Source organism: Nipponia nippon, unplaced genomic scaffold (assembly GCF_047370975.1).
Source record: "Nipponia nippon isolate SJK-2023a ecotype South Korea unplaced genomic scaffold, ASM4737097v1 scaffold_3, whole genome shotgun sequence".
Taxonomy (NCBI): Eukaryota; Metazoa; Chordata; class Aves; order Pelecaniformes; family Threskiornithidae; genus Nipponia; species Nipponia nippon.
Window position 1 is genome coordinate 77,494,764 of NW_028262347.1, and position 23,694 is coordinate 77,518,457.

General features: G+C 40.2%; 1 long non-coding RNA gene across 2 annotated transcripts; it reads left to right on the plus strand.

The window, feature by feature from the left end:
- The first annotated feature begins 3,739 nt into the window (after window positions 1-3,739).
- Window positions 3,740-10,952, plus strand: LOC148054713 (uncharacterized). Of its 2 annotated transcripts, none has more exons than XR_015706741.1 (3): window positions 3,740-3,860; window positions 5,239-5,374; window positions 9,626-10,952. It is a non-coding gene; the product is annotated as an uncharacterized LOC148054713 (long non-coding RNA). The 2 variants fall into 2 exon arrangements; XR_015706742.1 differs by lacking the exon at window positions 3,740-3,860 and adding an exon at window positions 3,984-4,036.
- Window positions 10,953-23,694: the final 12,742 nt, after the last annotated feature.

The following is a 23,694-nucleotide window of genomic DNA, read 5'->3' on the forward strand; positions in this document are numbered from 1 at the left end:
GAAGGTGAGGGGAGTCCCAAGAGGGACTCTGCCCCCACAAGCTTCGGTTTGTGTCTGGAGGGTATTTGTGGTGTTAGAGGGGAGATGGATGCTTTTTCCTTCCAGCTAGCAGCGTGAACAGGGGTTTTAAGTGCGAGCGGTTTCTCTAAAATCCTGACTCAGCCTTCTGTTTGCACGAGCCACTGCACACGCACTGCCTGTCACTGTGGCACGAAAGCAGCTCCCATCACTATGCTGCTGTACAGCTTGATGGGGTATTTGAAGAAAGAATTGGGGTTTCATGTTGGTTTTTTTTTCATATAGAAGCCCTTACAGTTGGGAGCTTTTAAGGTGTGTTTTTCTCAGAGTGCATAATTTCTTTCTGGGTCAAATGACAGACCCTTTTAAAACTGTATATGCTTTTCTTTTCTTTCCCATGCAAATATCACAGCTATTTCAAGGTCCAGCATACTTTGGTCCTAAAGGTGTCATAAATGTGGACTTTTTTTTGTGTGTGTTCATTATTTATTGGGAGAAACCAGTGCTTGGAGATAATGTATTTTGCATAATGCATTAATGTATTTTAAAAATCAAGAGCATCGCGCTAGAATATTATTTAAAATTATTACAGGGTTTACACATTAATTAGGACAATATATGTTGCAGAAGACAGCTAGTGCATAACCCTTATTACACACAGCACAATCGAACATGTTATATGGTAGGGGCATTGTCATGTCTCTGATCAGGAGCAGGCAGGGAAGAGTCAATATGATGGGAATAACTGGGAGTCAGCTCCACAAAGGTGCTTCGGCATGCGCTTGCCTGAGCACCGAGCACAGGTAGGGCTCTCACTGATGATGAAAGGCTTTTTTTGTCCCTGAGCTAGCAGGAACAAGCCCTCTGTTTTCAGGTGTATATATTATGAAGGGTTTGTTAACCGCATGCAGCCGGTGGTCTTCATGTGTAGGTGGTGTTTTGGCGTACACATGTATTTATGACTAAGGCGCTTAATTTGTGTGGTAAACTTGTACGTTGAGGCATTTTAATAAAAAAAAAGTTTTAGTGGAATGTCTTTACGAAAACATTTTCTCACTCTGCCCTCCTAAATTATTTTTATCTGCATCTGTACCTGTATGTATGTGCCAATAGGATGCTCCATGGAGGTATGCTGTGAACATCAGAATACTCCTAATTGTTTCAGGTACAAAAGAAAAAGATTGAGGGCTAGTTTTGGGAACATAACAAGAGACACAAAGCGAGATGCAGCCAGGGAGGAAATTGGTGGCATCTCACACCTGTGAGAGACGGTGGCTTCCAGATCCCAGTCTCTGCCAAGCTCTGAATTTACCATGGCCAGAAGCAAAAACATATAAATGAATGATTTTTATATAGGCACCCAAACATTTATATTCTATGTGAGTATGGTCTTCATACCTTCAGATTCCCTTAATACCCATGCCTTTTACAGGGCATCATGTATCCCCTCTTCTGCCAGTCTGAGAATGAAATTAATGTCCATCCATTTTCCCATGTAACTTTTAAAAACAACTTTTGTTGATTGCCAGTAGCAGGAGCATTGAGTGCTGTCTCGTCACAAGGCAGGGGCAACGTTGACAGTAATATGTCTAATTTTTCCTACTCCTCTTTTTGTTTTTCTTCTTGTGGGGTCTTCAGCCACCTTTTGACTTCTGTAACAGCAAGTGGAAAGTTGAAGGGTCGTGGTGCTTCCATGCTGGGTGACAAACTGGAAGGCAGTGGATTGGGTGATGTGGAAAGCTTAGGTGTTAGCCCAGGGTTGCTGTTACAAAGACAGCAAGCCGGTCGCATTAACGACCAAGTGAGGCATAATCCTGAGAAAAATGACCTGGATGCTTAATGTATCTTAGAAACTTTCACCATCGGGGCTCTCTTGGCAAAGCCTACTTCCCAGTGTATTCCCTTTATTATAAACGGTTTCAGTTAACTATTAGGTACATGTATTAGCTAGAGCAGGTAGTGCCACCTGTACATAAAGCTGTCGGTGTGTTTCTGTGCGGGCTCTGCTTTAGTCTGGTTGCAGCCTGGTGGGGCTGCAGCTGCTGGTGGGGATATTTCCCAAGGCTGGTGTCAGCCCCTCTCTCAGCCCTGTGGGAAAGCTTCAGCAAAAAGGGTTTTGCTGTTCTCAAGAATGAGTAAAGAGGAGAGTGTCTAGCTTTTGCCCATGGTAAAACCCTTACATTTGTTTACTCGAGACATTCAGCCTCACCCAGTGTGAAGTGATGGTTTAACATTTAACGCTGAGCCAAGTGCTGTACCAAGGCTGTGCTCTGAGCTTGTCCTGGCTCTGCTGCAGCTGGCACGTTATCAGCAGAGACTGATCAGGGTTTGCCACCTGAATTCTCTGAGTCCTGAGTGAATTCAGTGTAACGAAACGTCCCTCCTTCCTCACTCAGGTGACTTGCTGCTGAAAGGCAATACCAAGCTCAATGAGAGTCTGTGCAAGTGGTTCTTCACCACCACGAGCTGAGGAACCACCATCCAGACCTCCTAGATAAGCAATCGTATCCCAGCTAATTGTGCATTTCCAGGGTTAGCTCCACCTTATATTCCCCATACCAGGTTGCATTTGAGAGCATTTCTCTCTAATGACCTATGAGTCATTGCTGCTCTCTCTATGAATTAGTGTTTAAAACTTGCTGGATCTTTAAAAGGAATACACATTGTGGTTTTGTGGGCTTCTTTCCCCCACAAGAATGAGCAGTGCTGCCTGCTGCCAAGAACTGATATGTGGCATCTGTATATATACCTGAAACATCATAGCTTTCAGTGTAATGATTTTAAGAAACCTGTATAGATATGAGCCAAAACTGAACCTCTCCTACATGATCGACTTTTATTGTAGGACCCTTAACATATTGGAGAGGGAATCATGCAAAATTTGGAATTGTAATTGTGGGAGTTTGTGATCATTTGATTGTTGACAGGTTATTGGACCATGAAGAGTTTGAATTGATTACACTTACTTTGAAGTGTTTGAAGAAGAGGACAAAGAAAGTCAACCTTCTAATGCTTCTCTGGTTTCTTTGCACATTTTTACTTCTCCGCTGTAGCTTTGAAAATTTGCCTGCAGAAATCATGTATTTTTTTCCACTAGAAACACAGGTGAGGATAAGGAAAGTTCCAACAAAACTAAAACAGAGTTTGTTTCTGAATACGAAGCATGGCAAAACAGCATTTGGACAAATGCATAAATATAGCACTTTTTGGTTTTTCTCGTTGGTCAAGTGCAGAGGATGAAAAATTACCGATTAAAAAAAATACACCATTGAACATTTTCTACTCAGCGTGCACAGGAACTTCATGTGCTGCTGCAGAATTTGCTATATTGCAGTTCCTCCATGAGGTCTTCCTGTGTCCAAGGACTCTTGCACATGGATTTTCTTATTTTTTTCTTCCTCCTGTATATACTGTAACAGGCAGTACAGATCTTAATTCCTGAGAGGAAGAGATTTATACAAAATTCGGTGGTATTAGCTGAGCTATTTCTTGTGGAGGAACATGAGGAGTGTTGAAAGCTCCATGAGAACAGGTGGCTGAAAAATTAAGAAATCAAACTGCAAATTAATTGGAGCTAATCAACTGATTGGGTGTCTGATCAGCACAAATTATCTGACCCTGTGATTTTCATGGTTGCTAGGTAGCTAGTTGATGACATTCCTGAAACTATCGGGTATAATATGATGAGTCAATCTCTGACTGATGGATGTGTAGGTGATCAGTGACACTTGGAAGAGTTTCTGATTTCTTGGCCTGTGGAAGGAATGTATGTAGGCACACGCAACTATTCGTCTCTAAGGAATGGTTTGGACTTGAGAAAAAAATGCCTTGCGATGCCAAAGGTACGTTCCTTTCCAAAGCCATTGCAGTTTATCAGCAAAATTGTGCAATGGAGTCAGTCATTGCTCAAAATACTTGTATAACACTGAGCAATGTTGTGTGATTTCACTGTTGGGGAGGAACAACCAGGATGCAAATGGGCCTTAAAGACTGGTGCACAAAGGGGAAGGCAATCTGGGTATGTTCTTGTGGTGGTGTCCTGGAGAGAACAGGAGTGGGGAGGTAACAGTGTTTTTTGAAAGAAAATGTGCTAGTTGGACTTCCTTTGTTGCTTTTGTAATTATTTTTATTTAACCTTTTATTTAGTGATACAGACAGAAAAAGTAAGAATGCGTTAATGGAATTTGCTGCTGGCACAAAGTTGGGAGCATTTATCTGTCTGGGGATGGAGGAGCAGCAGGCAGCAGGATGGAAAAGAGCTGTTTGTGCTAATAGAGGAGTAATGCAAAAAGTAATAGATGTTTGTTAGCTATACATGTACTCTGGCTGAAAATTAGAAGGTATCCAGCTGCCACAAAAATAAGATTTTGAAGTAAACTTCCTGTAAGGGTAGTGGAGAAAAAACTATTCTTGAGGTAGAGGTTGGTCAGCTACAAAATTACTTATGCCATTGCCTGGCAGCAGCAGCCTTGATGATGCTGGAGACCCTTCCAGCATCCTTACATGCCTGCGTTCCTAGTGATGCTGTCTCAGCTCCCCATGTGACTATGCAGTAATTTGTGCTTTGGGAAGAAATGCAGGTAGGAAAGCTGGATTTTTCCTTTGCAAGCCTATAACAGAGTAAACCAAGAGTAAATTATATCCTTAGGGAATGTAGCTGCCAAACTCTCTATCTATGCAGCATGTCTAAGCTATTGTATTCAGAGATGTGTTATTAGCCAAGTTAATATAATGTTTTGCCAGAGTGGCAAAGGTATGGCCAAATACTGGAATAACCTCTGAAAATTCATAATATCATCCTTCAAACTATGTGTGATACCATAGAATCTTGGTGATTTCTCAGTAAAACTGTTTTTCAAAACTTTAAATGGCAAAGCAATGTTCCCTCCTGCCAGACTTATGCTAAAGAAAGAACATCATTATTCTTGTTGCAGCCCACAAGCTTACTCTCCAGTGCTTAATGTTCAATGAATTTGTGTGTCAAGGAAAGCCTTTTAATAAGGAGAATCAGGCATCATCACCTCCACTATCGATAAAAAGAAAAGGAATTATTGTCTTGTATTTATTTACTAGTCATCATCTTTTATCAACTATCTGTCATTAATAAGGAATAAAGTTAAGCTCCTATTGCTTGTCTAACACATTCTGAAGATATTGAGACCTACAGGATTTAAGCAAAACATTAATGTGAAGTGTATATCTCTCTGCTTCCTTGTGTAGGGATAGATACAGAGATAAACTTGGACATTTTGCTCGTTTGAAGGCCAAAGGACTGACAGATGAACCCGGGCAAGGTAACAGACCTGTTGGACCTGTTGAAGATGAGAAGGGAAAAGCAGAAGGAAAAAGATTTAAGGTAGTTTTTTTGTTTGTTTGTTTTTTAAAATGTTATTATTTCTTCTAGTAGTTTCTCATGGCACTCTGGAGGCCATTGTAGGATATGGGATCTATTCTTTGCATGATCCCAAATGTCTAAAAATTGAACTGCAGTTCCGGATATTTTTTCATATAAGACTGAGTCTTGTTTGAAGACTGTTAGAAATGTTAACTGGCTCCAGGGGGTTGTTTATGAATGTCCTGGAGCTTTGGTTCCTTGGCTACAAAATGAGATGATTTATTTCTCCTTTTTTCCTGTACTTAGACTGTAACAGGGAATATTTTTAACTTTGTGAATATGCTGGGATTGTTGCAATGAGGCCCTGGCTGAAGCTGTGATTTCTACATGCCATTGTACTACAATATTGTCATAATTTCAGAGATTTATGGGAACGATGAGGGAGAATTCCCACATGGTCAGTGTAGAAATGAAACCGTTTCTGAGAAAAGAAAAAATACTGAAATGTGCAAGATGCTGAAAGCCATGTGCTAATTTCTTAAACAAAACCATCTTGTTCCACAGTCGGGCAGTGTTAATAACCCAAAGTGCAGTCCATCAAGCCTCTTAAATATTGACTCCTCAGACTGATTCTCTGTGCTTATTCATTTGAGCATTAGACTAGCTTGTTTAATACAGAAACCTCCCCATAAAGGACTTAACATCTGATCATGGTATCAAAGCTGGTTGCAGCTAGGTAGAAATAAAATTTTTAAAAAAGGAAGGAGAAAAAAAAAAAAGAGAGACGTCCATCGGCTTCTGTGAGCTAGAGACCTGAGATCTAAAATCGTAATAACTAGAAAAGGTAGAAAACATCTGAACACTAGATAAGACCTCTGGTCTTCAGCTTGGCAGTAATGCACCCACTTAATTCTTGCCCCCCCAAATTACCTATCAGCCTTTCCAAATTTACTAGTGCAGGAGATTAGCTGGTCTCTGCAAAAGGATATTTTGCTGAACTTCCTTGACAGCCTGACCCTTTCTGTATTTTGTCTCTGGTCTGTGACATAAATTCTTGTCTGTAAGGACTTTTTTACTCTGTTCAGAACACTGCATGTCACTACAAGGTTAACTTTTTGCTCCCTCGTGAGGAGATGATATGGGGGCTAGAGCTGTTAGGACTCTCTGTACAGCTAAGCTTTCTAAAACAGCAGCTTTTGCTAGATTTTTCTCTGACTTCTTCATTTTTCATCCTTAATTGGACAGCCAGGGATGAGCAAACATTTCAAAATGTGACAACACCATTTTATAGCATTAGCCAACATGCTATCCTGTAACGATGGTTTCAGTACTATTCTTATTTTTTCTGAGCTGTATCTGCAGGTTATGGTCATTTTTTATTTTAAATAGGATGTTATTCTAATGTGGATATACTGGTTAAAGTGTGTCAGGGATGACTGAATACTCTTTGAGCCCTCTTAAGGAACACAGAGCTTTTAAAGCTACTGGGAAAACAATTTCCAGATTTTCTGTAAGAAAAAAAGAAAACTTCAGTAGTTCAGCCCAGAACAGAGGTTTTGTGTGGGTGTGATAGAGGAAGTGTGGTCTGACCTGCACATGCTCCCTCCTGCGTGGGCTGAGTGCCTGCTTCGGTCTGTGTCACCAGGGCCGTGAAAGGGTGAACCCTAGTGAGCACCCAGCCCACCAGAGATGAGAGGGAGCACAAGGTTGCCTCTCCCACGAGGCCTTAGCACAGATCTGAAAGGAAAAATGCAGGTTTAGGTTAAAGGCTGTATTCCAACTAACGTTAATGCTCAAGAAATATTGCAAACTACTTCTTGCTTTTGGAAGTATGTAAGGTTTTGCGCAACAGAGAGTTGGGGCGTGTCTGTGGTGTCCTGTGTGATGTAACCCAGAGATGACAAGCTTTCATTGAGAGCAGGGTCAGGAGGGCTCCAGCTGATGCTGAGCTGGGAGAAAACTTTTCCCACTGCTTGTAAACAGCAAGGAAACCCCTTCTCAACAGCAGTGGGGGTTGCCAGCCTCTTGCTTCCACCAACTGAGTGGACTAGCTCATCACTTGCTCAACTGCTCACCTATCATTGTTCACACTAAAAAGAAAAAAAAAAAAATAAAAATCCTGTAACCACTGAGTTTAACCCATTGTCAACTCAGACCACTGGCAGCTAAAGCAGTTTATGGGCTCACAGCCTGAATGAAGTAACAGGGATCTCAAAGCAAACTGGTTCTGCTTCTGCTGCCAGCAGGGGTATTACCCCATGCTGTGCACCAGGCTGGCGGAGGGCTTGCAAGACCTAAAGTAACTCCTTTAAAGTGATCTTGGATTGCTCTGTACAGTGCCTTACAGATTACAGCATAAATACATAAAATGTCACCTACCTGCCTTTTTTCCCCAACCTAACTGAAAATGATTTTACTAATACTTATGTGGTTTAAAGTACATTTATTCTGCTTGTTTGCTCATGTCATGTTCATGTTCATTTCTAAGATGATTACTGGAAGGAAAATAATTGAAAGTGCATAACTAAAAAAAAAAAAAAGTTTGGGGAATACCCGTCAGCAGAGGAGACCTGGTTAAGGGCTATGTTTATCCGGACGGAGAATTAAAAACACTGTATAAGAACTTTGTATCCACTGGTACAACAGTGTGGGAAGTTTGCATGAAATGCTTACCCAGGACAAGAAGGATTCAGTGAATTTCTTCTGAAAGCAAATGGATAGCCTAAAACATGTCTGGCATTTCCTCCAGCCTGTGAATATTCATGTGCATCAGGCTGTACATTACACAGCCTGTATCTGTCGGTGTTGCTAGTCTTCCTACGCTCTTCTGAATTTGATTTCTCTTCTTTCTTCTACACTGTTCCAGTCACTTACTACATATCGCTGTTGAGACAGTATGTGCTGTGATAACATCTACAGCCTTTGTTACTTTCTCCCATGGTTCTCCTTCTGCAGCACTTACTCTTGTTCTTGCTCTTCAATAAAAAGCATTTCTAGGATTTTCCTCTAGTCACTAAGTCATCTGCTGCTTTATTTTACGCCCTATTTTCTTTGGGTTTCATTGCTTTTATGTGACATAACCGAGTGAGTTATATTCTGGATCCATAATGGAGGTGTGCTGCCTGTGGTGTGTGAGGAACAGCACTGGTCCCAAAGACTTTGCTGGTGACTAAATGAAACAAGACAAAGAGCAGAGGTTTGACATGTGTGATGACTCAAGGGTCAGAGATCGAGCTGGAATCAGAACCTGTTGTCTGACCTCTAGCCCAGGGTACCAAGTCTAGTCCCACACAGGCTCTGCTGTGTCCAAATTAACATTTGCCTCTTAAGCTTTACCAGATTTAGTTTTGACATGTCTTCTTTCATAAATCCATTTAGAATATGTATTTTTTCCCAGACTAAGTTGTGTATTAGAGTCCATCTTGTTGCTCTAATTGATGTTCTCTCCACAGCCAGAGATCAAATTTTATGCTTTTAACAGTCTCTAGGTCTTAATTCAACGTCATGTAGTAGGAATCTTTGTCACACACTCAGATTATTCCCTGGCTGTAAATGCATTTCCATTTGGGCCTCTGCCAGAATCTGTGGTGAAGTTTGTAGGGAGCCAGTATTTTTCTTTTCTTTTTTTTTTTTTTATTTGTTACTAGCCTGGTTTGTCCTAGTTCCTACTATCTCTTCCTAAAAAATAAAATTCAGTTTCTTTGGCATCAGTTCCTCATCTCCCCATGTGATCAGGAAAGTAAACAATTAATTTACATATTCTGTTATCACTGCTCCTGCTATCTCCAACCTGCCTCTACTTTCTCTGAGTTTCTACTGACTCTTTTCAGTTGACTTCTTTTATCTTATGTACTGGAAATGCCATCTTGTTACCTCTCACGGGTGCAGTGCAGTCTTCATTCTGTTCTTTGCTTCAGTTTTAAATGTAACACTTTCCGCTTCTCTGGGAATGCTCCCATCTGCCTCCTCTGTGAGATCTGGCATGTTATTAATCTCAAAGGCACGGGTTTCTCTTTTTTTTTTTTTTTTTTTTTTTTTTAACTTTTTCCCTTTGCTGTTGGTTACTCTTTGCATGTCCTTATTCCTCCAAGTTGGCCATGGTCTACCCCCATCCACCACCATTGGTCTACCCTCAGTCATCACCATTTAGTAAATGGCAAACGCAGTACTGTTTCTCTTTGAATGTTTTTTGCCTTTTTTTTTTTTTTTGAGTATCATGTTATCAGATATTTTCCAGAACTTGCCTTATTCTTGAAAATGTTTCTTGCCTAGATTTCCTATCCTTCCTGAACAAAGGCCGCTGTTGGTATTGAAGAGCTGCTCATTATGAATCTAATTGGACTGCACCTTGGACTGTCCTCACTTTCATATCTAACAGTGCCAGCTGTGCTTCTGGAAAAAGCCACGCTCCTCTCCTATGATGGTTTGCACTGTCCCCTTCTCAAGCAATATCTAGAGGAGGTTTTCTCACTGGACATCTAGCACTATTTACATGTCTTCTTATTTGTGATAACACCTGTACCCGGAAAGCAGTTTAGTGCCATTGTCAGCTGGTTGTATTTTGTAGTACATCTGAAATTTTTGAAGAGAAGAAACTGACTGTTTCTTAAAGTTGGGCATCCTATCTATCCTCTCTAAATACCTGAGTCTATTTATCTAATATATCACAATAGCTTGTTGCCAGTGAAGTCTCTGCAATCTTTGTTGTCCGCCTTTCCACAGTGAAGTGGAAGTCCTACTGTGGTTAATTTGAAGTACAGTAAGAGAATTCAGGTATTTTGAATCTAAATCTGCAGATCACCAGTAGCCTGTAAAGCTCCTTAGCTTGCTGAAAAGGAGGTGCCTAAGTCTGGCAAATATCACAAAAGATACTGATGTGGGAAAGAAAACCAGCTATATTTGCGTTTGCAGATAATTCTAAATATATGGGGGGGGGGGGGGGGAAGAAACCCAAGTAATTAAAACAAAAAAGAGCAGGATGTCATGAAAATAGTTTCTGACTGTGAGGTCCTTCTGGGGAAAAACAGGCTCCAGTGGAAGGACTAGAAGCATTTGAAAACTCGTCTGGACACTGAAGCAGTGTGGCTGTACAGGCTGTTTGCAGGAGCTGTAGCAGGTGGTTACACATCGGAAGGTCTCTGTGTTATACAGCGGTTTCAATGCAAATGGAGTCAGATTGCACCTTGGTTTATTTCAGACTCTTGATTAGTTGTGTAAAAAGTGGCAGATGTAGTTTTGTTATAGTGAGATCATAACATTACTGATTTTGCAATTCTGCTGGAATGTAACAAGAGTTAAGAGCTTTTGTTGTCATGAGGCTAGGCTCCTTGCTGTTATAAGACGTAGGATGGCTCTAATCTCATCAAAAATCAGATTGCCTTAAACTGATTGTGGACATCTTTTCTGTGTTTGTGTGTGGTTTTTTTTTTTATGTGAACTTGTTTTTTCATCAAAGCTTTTTTTTATCTTTTCTGTGAAGAGTAGCATGACTTTTGAAGCCCAGCTATGTCAGTTATTACTGAAGCTAAATTGTTCCCTGCCACCCACATTCAAACACCCTTTCCCAGCTCCCTTAGAGATTTATTTCATCCAATTACCACAACTGCTGGGCAAAGCTAGCCTTTGAGACAGACTCACAGACTGGGGAGCAAATGCCTTCCCTTGAGTCCTTGAAGAGCTCTTGGAGCATCAAGACTGATAGCCCTGCCAGACGTTGTCTCAGTCCTGATTAGATCCTGCCTCACTTCATCATCTCGTTTACAGTGAGATTTTTCCTTAGGAGGAAGAAGAAATCAAACAGCTGCTTTTCTATCAATTCTCATTTGGGAAAGGTAGTGCTGGATACAGATATTTTCAAAATTAAGGCCAGAAGATCTGCTTCCAATTCCCAGCACTGCTATTCATTCCTTCTGAACTGAGGCAAATTACACATTCTGCTTTCTTGGTTGGGTTTCTGATATTATCTTTATTCTACTTTCTTTTTTATCTGTTTAGATGCTGTCTTGAACAGTGTGCAGCGAAAGAGCTGAAACACTATTCCCCCCCCCCCCCCCCCCCCAAAGTCATGGCTTTTAAAGTGAGTTCATTCCCAATATGACTAAGAGGCATTTCATGAAGCAAGTGCCTTGACCCTTTCTCTTGTAATCAGGGGAACATGTTGAAGGTCACACGCACTGATTTGTGCCTAAGCAAGGAAGATGGCTCTCAACAGCCATTCCCTGGTACCTGAGATGGTGGGCTCCCTCCCATTAGAAGCAGAATAAGTGTTGGGTAACTTCTTCTAAATGGGAGCTGAAAAATGACACTGCGTAAATTTGGTAGAAAGACATATTCCCAAAGTTTAATACCTCAATTCAAAGTTACCTTGAAGGCAGTATGATGGATTGCTAGCAGAATTTAATCTTTAATGAGTTTCTTCTCTGACTTCATAAAGCCCAATGTGGTTTAATACTTTTTATCATCTTTGGTTAAAACACAGCATCCCTTTGAATGAAATTAATGTTCAAACTAAAGAGATAATTTTTGGACTCTTAGGGGAAAAGAAAAGCAAAGAAGAATGGAGATTGTTTGCGGGTGTGTGTTGTATTATAGGTGTAAAATAATATATTAACCAAATTCTTCTTAGAACAATCTTTTTTTTGCAGTGCACCCTCTCTCTCCAGTTTTGGTTCACATCATCCCACAACTAGCACATCAATTTTGGATTCTTACATTTGCTGTTCATGCTGTTGTTATTAATAGATTATCATTATTACTTGAAATCAAATGAAGATGACATATTTGAAACTATTTTCTTGTCTTTTTCATTATTTTAATTTCTAGAGTTTGTAGAAAGGACTTGTGTTTGTACAAAAAATATTTACCAGCAAATATCCAGGCAACGGAGTGGTTCCCAAAATATTACTTCCATAAATGCTAATCAGCCATTTTGAAAGCTCTCTGGGAGGACAAGTAATACCCAGTGACTTAAGTATATCAGTCATACAGCATGAATTGTGAATAGCCGACAGAGCATGTGCTACACCATCATAGTGATTGGTAATACTCAGTGAGCCGTCTGTATGTGGAAATATCTGACCTCAGACTCCTTTGCATACCAAAGATGTGTCCAAAGGTTTGACGTCCGTTTCTAGGATAGCACGCGAACTGGAGGAACAACTAAATCTGTTCATTAATTACTTAACTGAGTATTTCACTCACGTGCTGGCATTCCCAAGCGATAGCTTGACAGCATGCTGTTGTGACCCTGCATACAATTGAAGTGGCAGTGCACCTGTAGTTTTACACAAATGAATGGGACATTTACATGGGCATCTTCATGAGACTGAGAAGTTGGGAGCTGCCAGTGCCATTCCCATTCAGATGCCCCAGTGGCATTTAGATCAAACTTTGAAAGGTTTGGGTGCCTCTGTGGGATTTCATAGTGCTTCTGATAATCTCAGTAGATTGATAACTTTGGCTTACTGAGCAGAGACTCAGTTTTGAAGGCGCTTATTTTTTAGAACTGGTTTACTACTTAATTTTGATGCAAGGCTATAAGATGAAAGGCAACCTTGAAAAAATTTTCCTTTGAAATCAATGATGTTACATCGTCTTAAATCAGACCCAAAGATAAGTCGCTATGCTCTATGTGCTCCGTATTACACTTAGCGGCCTAGTACTTAGTGTGTCAGTGCAGTTGTGGGTAGAAATAATTTGTCGTGGAGACAAAGGGAGATATTTTTTTAAAAGGTTTGCTGCTTGCAGTATGTTCAGGACATAATGTTATATTCATAAGCTGCCACTTTCATCAGGGTACCTGGTCTGCAAGCTTTTTTGTTACGCTTAATGGAGAAATATGACAGAAGGAGGGAGAATAGTAAAGCTAACATGTTTTCAATAAGTTTTGTAATTAAATTCTCCTCTATCCCTGTCTTTGTGATGAGAAAATTTTGCTGAAATACTTTTGCCCCCAATTAAATATTAGAATGTGCACTACCTTTTTCATTGTAACGTTCTTATAAAGATGAAGAATGTGTGGTTTTTTTGATGGAAAAAGGAAACCCACTTCTGAAGTCCAGTCCTTTGCTCTTTTAATCCTATTAAACTTTGACTCCTAGGGTGTGGATGGCATCCTGACTGTGGCTGACGTGTCACAAGGTGCAGTGGCAATCTGTGTGATGTCACATCAAGGCCTTTTAGCCATTCATGCCTTGCAGGGCCAGCAGTTTCAGACTAACTCATGTTTATCAGTCTGATCCTAATTTGGATGCTAGCAGGGATAATTTTGGTTGATTAGTAGTTCTTTTTGATAACTTTTTATGGATGATAGTCTAATGTCTTATAGCTACAAGTTCTTGAGGAAAGTAATATTTTAGACAGGAAAGAAGAATGAGTGTGAACGCACATAAGAAAAAGGGAGAAAGTGCTTGTTTATGTGAACATGTTTAGTAAGCGAGTAAGGAAAAAAGGATTAATTATTCCGCACATCATTTCTCGCTCTAAGACAATCTTTTTTTTGAGTCTGGTTCCCAAGCCACCTTTAACAAAAGCAGGTGGTAGAAGCAGAGCAGATAGGCAGATCTCATTTGTATAAATATATCGGTGTGTGAATGACTCAGTATCAGTTTTCCACTCTAATTCTCATTAGTTCTGTAAGAATAATGGCCATTTTAAGTTTTTCATTAGTGTTACTCTGCTACGAGCCACCCAGCTGCTGGTATTGTGAGCACTTACTTCATTACTAGACATCTGCAGAAAAGCAGAGTGCACATATGCAGCGGAGCCCATGAAAAGGGAAATAGCAGAGCTCGTGTGTTTGTGCCTCGCTTGGCACCTTCTGCACCAGCCCCATGGAGCAGCCTGTGCACCCAGGCAGGTAGGGAAAACCCTCACCAGCATCTTCTCAAATGTAGCTTGCAGAGAAAGCAGTGGTAGCGGTGTGCAAATTTTCACAAGGTGACAAACTCAGTGCACCGTAACCACAATTTTTAAAGGCATTTCATGAAATGTAATATTTCCTATTTGGAAGCCTAAGTGAGCAAATGACTCTTCATTATCCACTGACAGATAGAGTAAATATTGTTGGTGAATTGATTTATGGGGATTACTAATAGTTTTTAGATATACTGCTCTGATGTCAAAGATCTCAAAAAAAACCCCATTGACACCACCCCTTGAATCAAACTAGCTGTAGTCCTGCAGTTGATCAAATGGCAGCATATACTTTAAAATGTTCAGCATTGCACCACAAAGGAGCCCAGATTTTATAAGAATTCTGTTAACTGCCTGCAAAGTGTGTGATAAGATGGATAGGACAGTTTGGTATAGGAGAAGCCGCTTTTAGGAGCCATCTGTGTTTTTACTTATGAGAATGAATTTTAACTAATGAAAACTTCAGTGATGAATGTTGTGCATATTGCAGCAACTACACAGTGTGATTAGATTTTTATGTAGTAACTTGAGGGATGGAAAATCCTGCAAGGAACATCTGCCTTATTTTGAGCTGCAGTTGAGTGTTGCTTTTTTTTTTTTTTTTTAAACCCTAGTCCTGAATTGATATATCCTGTTAGAAATTTTCAGAGAAATTTTGCCGATTTTATTTAAAGAGCAAATGTGTTTGAAGATGGGGAGTGGTCATATCCTTGCCAGAAATGAAGTGATCTCTGTCAATTAAGGTCAGAGTTGGTAATTATGTTCCCAAAATCTAAAGGCCTGGACGTCTTTTTGCAGTGCAGCTTACCAGCGCTTTAAAAAAAAAAAAAAAAAAAGAATTGTAAATTGTGGCTGTACATCAGTAACTCTTCTGGGATGCTTGGAGGAAAAAAGTCTTAGCAGAAACAATCTGGGTTACATACTCTTTATTTTCTGTGAAGGGGATGATGTTGTGATGGAATAGCCCAAGTGCTGGGGGATTCTAGTATTTCAAATAGATTGGGCTTCCCTTTCCTGAAAACACATAGTTTGTGGAAACATCGTCCAGGTGCTGGGCAACTAGTGTCCAGACCCTGGCAATCTCCAAGGGTGGGATCTCAGCTAGATAGTACTCCAAGTATCTGCACCCGTGAACTACTCAGATTCCCATTACAGCCAAGGACAGAAAGGAGGCTTCTGCAGTAAATGCATCTCGGTCTGATGTGGGCATCCAAAATGTCACCGGTACACCCCAGCCTGCAACCACCGATTTCTCTCCGTTAACTGTCAAAAGAGTATAGGTGCAGATGTTGAGGTCAGACAAGAATCCCCCCTTGCCTCCTTACCCCCAATGTGGGGCCTCTCTGGCTGCCTTTATCTCCCTGGAAATGAAAAAGGACATTCTTTAATTCCTTTATTAACCTGGATGTTATTTTACAGGAGAGATTACCTCGAAGCTATTTTCCCTCCCCGTTCCCACCATCACCGCATTTTTTAATCTTATCTACGATGGCACAACACTGTAGAAATAGTAGCAAAAGTCCCTGTAACTCATTTCCACGTGTGCATGCCATGTTATTTTGGTTTCTGGTGATGTGAGTCCGATACACCATTTCCATGCTCTGTGTAACCTTCTGTAATCTACTGCTTTACACCCCCCCCACCCCCCCCCCCCCCCCCCCCAAAAAAAAAAAAAACACTTGGTCTGTTCAGCATGTTTCTAGATAACTGCTGCTTATCTGAACACGAAGCAGAAAAGGGCAAAATAAGTGCAACTTTCAACCTTGAGCACCTAGAAAATGCTGGATGTTTAAAAACTGGGAGATTAAAAACTAATATTGAGGACTTTTGATGCTTCCTCTGAGCTTTTGAGCATTTGCATTATCCTAATTTTTCTTTTGGGAAAATATTAGATGCTTGTTTTTGTTTTGTTTTTGTTTTTTTTCAAGTGAATGTCAAGATTCCCTTGAAATAATGCAAGTCTAAGAGATGGCATTTAGAAAAGGCATTGGGTTTTATTGAGAGCTACATGAGGCTGCAGGTTTACTACATCTCACAACAGCTCTCTGGGACCCAGCCCCTTTTCTCATAGCTCTGTTGCATTTAGTTTCTCCTGAGGTGCTGACCACCATCACAGAGGCCAGGAGGTACAGTCATTTTCACGGCAACTGGGTATCCTGTGTCTTAATTATCAGTATGCAAGGATATATGCAATAGGTTTGGAAAATTCTCAGTAATGATATGACCCTTTTAATGCAGTGACATTATCATAGCCTTTCTGCTATTTGAATTTCCTGCAGCTGCTGTTTTCTGCCACACTGAGTTGATGAGATCTTTCACAGGAGGCCTTTTCTGAAAGAAGACAGACAGAAATAAGGCTAGAAGAGAGAGGAAGGCTGGCAGAAGTTGCTTTTATTTTCCTTCTTGCCTTGGCTCTAAATGACACGGGAAGATGTGTGGAGAGAAAAAAAAAAATCTCTAAGTTAAATGAAAATAAATATGCTTGCAAAGGGACTTGGTCACCAATATCTAAAATCCAGCACTTCAATACTTCCGACTTATGGATTTGGGTAAACACAATTACCTTAAGAAGGCTTACAAAATATTATAACATCATTAAAGATGAAAGGGTTTTTTTTCGGCGCTCAGTTAGGTTTTAAACTGCATCCTTGGAGTCCAAGAATGACCTTCTAGTGAGCTTGGGACAGACAGCATCATCTGAAATGTGCATCAGCGCGAGGTCGCTGAGCAGTGATGCTTCTCATGGGGGGCAGCGGATCATTAGAGGGGGCACTTAGAGTTTCACATTGTTCAACTTTGAAATGGTTTTCAATACGTTTATTATCTGGCTTATTCTTCAAAAAGAAAGAAATTCAAAAAGGCTTCTGTTATAAAATTGGATGAAATTGTTCTTCAGAGACTGAATATATACACAAGCTCACTCCTGTTAAGCTAGATATTTGGTCTGAAGGAACCTGTACAGCTAATTCTAAATGCTGCACAGAACTCTTTCCAAACTTTGTTTTAATTAAACAGCATTTACGTTTCTAGCATCCATTTTTTTACTGTTTCTCCTACTAATCACTTAACAGTGACATTTCCCCCCAGTAAACCTTTCAGCAGATATGCTTTTTAATTGGCAAACTCCCTTTGCACAGCTATTAGAAATAAATAAAATTTTTAGATATTTTGCTTTTGTGTAACTAACACTTCACAGCTCCCATACTTTCTTAAATGCTTAAACCCTTGCTCTACACCCTTCTACATTACTGCTGGCAATTCTCATGTGTGAGAAAACTGGAGCTGCCTCAGATGCCGGAGGCAGCTTACAACGGCAGCCCATGTTGGAGTATAAGCTGGAGCGTGTACGGCTGACTGGTCCCACTGTAAGTGATGAATAATTAAGATTATAGATCCTAGCCATATGAGGGAGGTATAGAGCATTCTTCATTTCTGACTTGTTACTGCCACTCAAGATGTTTAACATCTCATAGTGTCAAGCTCCTTCTAGGGAAAGCTGGGGTAACAGCATCTGTCCATACTGTTCTGATAAGCCATATTTTCATACACCTAAACAATATCAGTGTTTTGTGGCTTACTGAATTCCATCTAATTTCCATCATTATAGTTGTTGGCTTGCTCACCACAGTAATTCTGTTGTAGAATTATTTTACAGGATGACAGGGAAATTTATGAGATGGTATGCAAAGAGAATTACCACCTTCTAGTATTTTGTTATACAAATATGATTCACTAGGATTTGGACTTACAGGGATTTTAGATAATTCTTTTTCTAATTCTGCCTTTCTGAATGGCTAAGTTTTCTGCTGTTATAAGTTGCCAGATCTTTGGGGAAGACAATGAAATTCTATCAATTCTGACAGAAGAAACTATCCGTAACAATTCAGGAAGGAAGAATAAGAATAGGGAAAATTATGCTCTGTAGAGTAAGACTGGAGCAAGGATACTACAGTTCTTCAAGCTTTTAAAGTTTTTATACTGAATTTTAAGAAAAAGGTCATGGCTGGGAAGAGGAATCTCCTTACCTGTGTATTATTAGGGTGTTTTCAACTGAAAGCGTTGCATTGTAAAACCTTGTCTTTATTTTGTGACTTGTGGTTTTAAGTTGGAAGTAATCGATGTGGATACTAAGTTGTGAAAATATAAAGTCCTCACAGCCTCATTTTTGGAGCTGACACTATACGCTGGCTGAGGCTTTGTCTCTAGAGCTTTAGGGCAGCACCTTGACATTTTCAAAGTAGTATCAGTACTGTGAATATGTTTTCCCTGCGTGAACTCTGCATCGTTAAGCAGCTCTGTATGCAGGCTATTTAGCTAGCTGTTGAATTATATCTTGTTTGTACCAAATAATTGTGGTTATAATTAGGAGGCATAAATTTAGATGCCCTTTGAAAAGTCTGTTCTTCAATATCAAAGCAATGCAACAAATGGATCCTTTTTTGTTGTTGCCGAAATGCACCTGGATCTGCTGTTTAACTTGCTTATATAATGACATTTTTCAGTATGCTTCTTCCACACGATCTGAAGATCCTAAAGCCTGTACATATTGTACTTGAATATCTTGCATTGAACAGATGTGATATATGCCTATTCGCTGCAATGCTACATGAAAATAAGGACAGAAAGCAAAGGTACCTTTCCAAACTGAAATCACATGAAGTGATTCCCAATGGGCAGCAGAGGGAGGAAACAGTCAAATTAGAGGCAAAGCAGAAAGCTGGATGGTCCTGTTTTAGAAAGATTGCCAAGGCGTCTTTAACAACCACAAGCATATAGGATCTTGATTTTTCTGTCTCATCCAAAAACAATACCCCTATCACCAATGCCTGTACCAGAGGGCTTTTTGGTTTTTTGTTTAGTGATCAGTGGTCTAAGGCCAGGATTTAGAAATGTTGACTGTTTCTGAAAGCCTCCATATGGGTCTGTTGAATATAAGCTGTTTTGCACCACTTATACTTGCATCCACCTGATTTCAGCATCTGGTTTCTCATGGGCTGCTGGAGTTAGAGATTAATCCTGTGTATTTTTCTGAGGGCTGGCACTCCTTGTATTTTCTTAAGGAAAAAAGCCTTAATTGTCTAGACTTGGGAAATCTTAAAAGTTTCATAGCAGGGTGATTAGAAAGGCCTTATATAATTAGAATTACATTTTTAAGGCCTAATATTTTTTTAGGATGCCAGAGCTAGAATATAATGGGCTGTTTATTTTTTTTTAAGTGGTTATTCAATTTAACTTTACTTTTTAATAGATCTGAGGTTTCCTCAAATATTAGGCCTTTAAAGGGGCCTTGTTTTTAAGCTAAAGATGTTAATTTTGACTTTGAGCTGGACCAAATACAGTGAGTCCCAGAATCTGGACCAATCAAGATTACAGTCCCATTTTCCTGGTAACTTTGGTTTATGTCCTGCTTGGGAGAAGGATGCCACGTACTTATTTGTAGCCATCTGTATTTTTGTAGTATCTTGAGATGTGCTGCAGGTATCCCATCCAAGTGATTCTCTTCCACCGCTGCCTAGCTTGTATGATTTGACAATATCAAAGCATTTGATGGCTTGTATTGTTGGGAAAAACACTGTGTGAGATAGACAGTTTAGGAATTGAGGGGAGTAATTTGTTCAAATATAGAACATATAAGGAAAAAAAATTAGGGGAGCATAGATTTTCAAGGTCACTTATATGCATGTGAAGACATACTCAAAAGAGAAAACTGTTCATCGTCCAGTATCATGGGCCAAATTTTCAGCTGGTGCCTTTGCAGTAAGGTTTGCATAAGTTAGCAGGGGAAAGGGTCTATAACACAACTTCAAAGTACACTTCTCTTCCTCTGGTTGGTGTTGGAAAGTCTGGTCCCTGCTCTTAAGACTTGTCTATCAGATTCAAAGGAATTCTGGAAAAATGGTAATATATAAACAACATAATTAAGACAGAAAACTATGGGCGTCACGTTTTCCCTAGCGTTGGTGCTCTTTCTTAGGCAAATGATGGCACCATTTGTGTTCCTAATCATAGCCAGTGTCTCTTCACTGCAACAGCTGTTATTTTCTGCCTGCACCTGACAGAATCCCAGTGCTTGACAGCACCTCTACCTGCATGGCCTTACCCCCTGCTTTCTAATTTCAGCCCCTGTGTACAAAGTAATTTCATCCAAGTGATCTTCTGTCACATTCAGTTGGCTTGATTGTCCATACCTAAATGCCTTTGCCACTTCAGATTGACACTGACTTTAAGTCAGCTAACTTCAAAGTCAACTCTAGATTGGCTTTTCAGTATTAGCCATGCTACCCTGCATTTCACACTTGTGACTGGACTGCTTATAGCCAGAGAGTCTGCCTGTATGAGTGATTCGTCCTTTATGCATGGTCATGGTGAGCCATTTCCTTACTCCTCTCTGAATTAATGCTAATTGCATTATACTGCCATTTTCGCAAGAAAAATTAGTTGCATGATGCTGATGTACTCTAGTTGGCTAAAAAGCCTTATTTGGGAAGCAGAACGCCTCTTTTTTTTTTTCCTTCTAAGCTCTACACTTATATTTCATGTCTTCTCAGAGCATATTTTAATGTGTGTTGTTTTCCCAGCAACCAGGGCTGGAAACTACATTTTTATTTTTTGTTATTTTTTTCTTTCTTCTAAGATATTAAACTTTCAGTGTACTCCTATGATTCCAGGATCTGAAGGCTTTGAGCAATGTGTCTGACCTCTGCATCCTGCGATACAATGTTCCCTAATTTTGGTGCATGTTTTAGGAATGCTAGTAGACTGATGAATACTGAGTACACAAATGACCTTGTGGCCTCCTCAGTACTGTTTCGTCTTCATCCCTTTGAATCTGGAAAAGATGCCTTTATGGTTTATTTATTTTATTTATTGATCTCTTTCCCTCTCTTTTACAAAGGCTACACTAAAGTACTACTACTTTAAAAAGAAATGAAGTACATGCAGCACGCTCGGGTAAAAGAGTACTTGTTTTCACTAGAAAAGAAAAATTTCTGTATGAAAAGTTTACCCATTTGTCTAGTGGCTGTAATAAGCTGCACAAACTGCCACCACCTGGAGAGCCAAGACAGTAGAAAGGAAAGGGAATGGAGTAGCTGAGCTCTACAGTAAGGAGCACTAACAAAAAGGCTGAGTTTGCCTTGAAGAGACCTATTAAGAAAGAAAAGCAATTTTCTCTTGAGAAACCTGAAGAAAGGATAAAAGACTATTGCAAACCTGCTGTGTTTGGGAAGGGTTGAGGGAGTGACAAACCAGATTAAGCTTATCTGTGGTCTGTGGCCCTCAGGAGAGACTCTTCTATTTGTTTGGTTTGGGGTTGGGTGACAGCCCTAGTGCTGCCTCACTTCACAGAATTGCTGTGTAATCTAGAAAGAATAAGGTTTTCTCCAGCTTCACCAGATGCTAAAAAATGCTGCTCCTCAGCACAGAGGAGCACCAAGAGGGCCACCCTGGCCAGGCAGGCATGAAGTGCTTAGTCCAGGTGGGAGATCTGGCCACTTCTGTAGGAGCCAAGGTGGCAATGTGGAGCACTGTGATAAAATCTGGACCCTACTACAGGGAAGCTCTAATTTTGAAAGCAAGACAAAAATCTTTTGTTGCCATTCACAAAGCATGGCTGTCCTTGAAGGCTTAAGGAACAGAGCTGAGGAAGATAATTCTTGGACCCACCATCAACCATTTGGTGTTGCTTGCCCACCAGACAATACCTGCAAGTTGTTCTCATTTTGAAGCTGCAAAGGTACTGTCCCCAGTTTCTGGCCTGTTCTGGGAAATGTGTTGCCGTGCATTGCACCCCACAGTCCCTTTGCCAAGGGCTTTGCAGGGACATGTGTTTTAGTGCTGTTTAACTGCTTGGCCTCAGCCTCCCATGCTGGGGCTGATGTTGTTGAATGGGGTTACGGGGAAGAGAAGAGCTTATGAAGTGGTGCTTAGCTGTGTAATAATTTCCTGAGTGTCAGTGCTTCAACCTCCAGCAGACCAATTTTGTGCTAAACAACGTACTACTTGTTTGTGAATAAAGTCCCCGATCTAACTGCTGTCACTAGAGCTGCATTGAACTTGTACATTGGTGACCTTTTCTGTCTGAGGATGGGGAACAATAGGACAAAATATGTCTGGAAAATATGATACGTGATAAAACGTCTGAGAAAGCTGTGGTTGAACAGAACTGTCATTGACTCAGACATCCTGGAGGTTATTTTCCTTATGAGATAATATAATTATAGGAATTATAAATGGAGAGAAACTGTTGAAGTAATTTTGTTCCTTCCATGACAACGCGGTGCTCCTACATCACTCTTTCCTGGTTCTTTCCACATCTACTAGCACTTAGCCATCTGATACTACTTTGCTAAAATTAATCCTGAACTTTATCCAACCCTTCTGAATAACTATGAGATAAACAACACTTAGCTCTCCAATAGTTTTGGAAAGTTAACTAAATTAATTAGGTGAAACCACCTAAGAGTTTTTTGTTTGTTTTTTTTTTGGGGGGGTGGGTGGGGGAAGTTGAGGGGAGGCATGGTCAGTAAAAGTCTTTTTGGATCATATGTAATCTATGGTATTTAAGTTCTGTCATTGCAGTGGTGTTTGGAAGTAGACAAACTCTGCAAGAGCATTTTAAGGAATGGATCCCAGGATAGGATAGAGAGAACCCTTTCTAACTTCTGAGACTGTAAACCTCCTTGAAAGGATCTCATATTTCTTTCTCATGCTGTGGAAAACCCTGAACTGCTGCTTTCCCAAGTGAGATTTGAAGTGTCAGTGCAGTCTTTGTGCCACCTTTTGTCTGTGACCTGATGTGACCGATTCTGAGCAACTAGAACTGCTTTGCCATTTTATCTGCGGCCTGGAAGACTTAAAAGAAACTTCTTGAGATCAATCCATCAAGGTAACGAAACCTCAATTTTCTTTTGGTCTGTGGAAGAAGAGGATGCTAAAACCTGGCAAGAATAAGACATCCAGATATTATGGCATATATTTGTGTCCTTGAATTGGGGAAATTCAATCTGGTTATGGTCACTGCAAGACCAGAAGACAAGCAAAGCATGCTAAATAATAATAACTGAGCTCTAATATACGTCATCAGCTTTGAAAGCTTTCACCTGAAAGTCTTATCGTGAGTTTTCCCAACCATCTCCAGTTAAAACCACTTGTGTTTTTTCTTCTATTTGCATTCATGGCAATTACTCTTTATTTGTGAGAGAATACCCGCTAGATTTCAGAATTTACTCACTGAATATATATATATAAACTTATCTGGAGAAGACTAATATCTGACTGGCCTTTATTCTTCCTGAGCTTGAAAGTGGCTCTTGCTGCCTCTTCCAGAAAGAATATCCTGAAGTGCATCCATGGGCTCAGTGAACCCTGAATGGTAGCAAGACAATTAGGTAAAAGTGGAGGAAAAATATTGTGGTCAAAGTACTAGT